Genomic DNA, 1,912 nt, shown 5'->3' with positions numbered 1-1,912 from the left:
CTACTATTTTCTTCAGAAGAGAAAGCAGGATGTTGGTCAGCCTGGGAGGGCCATGTCCTCCGTTGAGTTAGCTCTCTGCAACTGAGACAAGCTCTAAAGGATCTGAGACCTGGAAACTTTCTGCTAATCCCACCCCCCAAAGTTGGGGCAGTTCACGTCCAGTGACTGATAGAAGCAAGGTATAAAGACACAGACATTTTGGCTCAATCTAGCATCTCTGATGGGCCATGTATGGTCGAGAACATCCCATAGGACTGTCCAAAGCTTTGTCACAATTGCATCACATTTTGACTTTTCCCCCTGCCCAAGACTACATCCTCCTCCTCCTCTCATCCACAGAAGTTGATTCCTAATAAATACTCTGTACACCAAACACAATCACAGCACCTACTCCTGGAAAACCAGCAACAAGGTCAGCAGGGCTAGCTAGCTTCATGGGCAGCAACCTATGCAGTCATAAGGGCCCTGCTCCAAGAGGGGCCCCATGCTTAGGTTAATACTCTTGTCAACTAAAGAGTGGTGAGGTTCATAAATTTTGAAATAAGAGCTTTATTTCTCATAAAGTGTTGCAATCTGCAAGGTGGCCATTCCTACAGGCTGGGAAGTGTAGCCTCTGACAGAAGTCAGAAACAGGTACTTCAAGGCAGGGATGGATAAAACAAGAATGTATAATGGATGGCTTGGCTAAGTATACATATTTAGTAAACAATAGGAGGAGTCATGAATATTTATGAAAAGAGAAACATGCGCATGTGCAATTGGGCTTCATGCCTCTTCATGCGTCACATGTTCAAAAAATGATGGTGCTTGCATGATCCAAGGGTGGAGTTTTTGGCCCTCTGACATGAAAAGGTGAAAAAGAGAACACAAAAACCCTCAATGTGCATCTTCTGTAGACTGCTGAGAACGACTCTGTGGTCAGCGATCTCTTATCAGGAAGGAATGCTGGTTAGTTGCTGTGTTAAAACCACAAAACAGCCAGGCACGGTGGCTCACGCCTGTAATCCCAGCACTTTGGGAGGCCAAGGCAGGTGGATCACGAGGTCAGGAGATCAAGACCATCCTGGCTAACATGGTGAAACCCCATCTTTACTAAAAATGCAAAAAATTAGCCATGCATGGTGGTGGGCACCTGTAGTTCCAGCTACTCAGGAGGCTGAGGCAGGAGAATGGAGTGAACCTGAGAGGTGGAGCTTGCAGTGAGCCGAGATCACGCCACTGCACTCCAGCCTGGGCGACAGAGGACAGAGCAAGACCCTGTCTCAAAAAAAAAACACACACACACACACACAAAGGAAGAGGGAGTCCAGTCACGGCCTCGGATGACTGGCTAAAGGCAATGAAGTAGAGTCATCTGTATCTTGTTCCCCAGGGCTGATTTCCGTGTACTCCTTAGGAAAAATTTCTGGTTAAAGATGAATAAGGATAGGGCATATTGAGGTGTGTCTTTTTAAGGTTCCTCTGGGGTCCCCTTGGCTGAGAGGCACTCCATTCAGTCGGCTGAGAGGCTTAGGATTTTATTTTTATTTCTTACTCTGCTGTCATCATCTTGAAAATATAAATTTTGGTGCTCACTTCAGCAGCACATATACTAAAATTGGAACGGTACAGAGAAGATTAGCATAGCCCCTCTTTTAAAAAAAACAGAAAATATAAATTTTGATGGCTTTAGAAATGATTTGCAGAGGAGTCAGAAAAATCTTATGACCAATCAACATTTCACATTAATAAAGTATTATTATCTATTGTATTATACAAATTGGTGAAACAAAAAATGGTACATTTTTGCAATTTGTAGGTTTATGTCATTACTCATATATCACTATTATTCCTATTACATTTTATAAATAAACTTTTTTTTTAAAAAAAAGCTTCAGATTTTAGGGGTTTGTTCGTTTGTTTGTTTTGAGAC

At 42.8% G+C, this 1,912-nt stretch overlaps 1 pseudogene; it reads left to right on the top strand.

Annotated features, from left to right (window-relative positions):
• Positions 1-1,567: 1,567 nt before the first annotated feature.
• On the top strand, positions 1,568-1,662 carry LOC115835276 (annotated as a pseudogene).
• The last annotated feature ends 250 nt before the right edge of the window (positions 1,663-1,912 follow it).

This window comes from Nomascus leucogenys, chromosome 5 (genome assembly GCF_006542625.1).
Source record: "Nomascus leucogenys isolate Asia chromosome 5, Asia_NLE_v1, whole genome shotgun sequence".
In the NCBI taxonomy this organism is placed as follows: domain Eukaryota; kingdom Metazoa; phylum Chordata; class Mammalia; order Primates; family Hylobatidae; genus Nomascus; species Nomascus leucogenys.
Note: the sequence above shows the minus strand (reverse complement) of the source record. Positions and strands in the feature narration are given on the sequence as shown.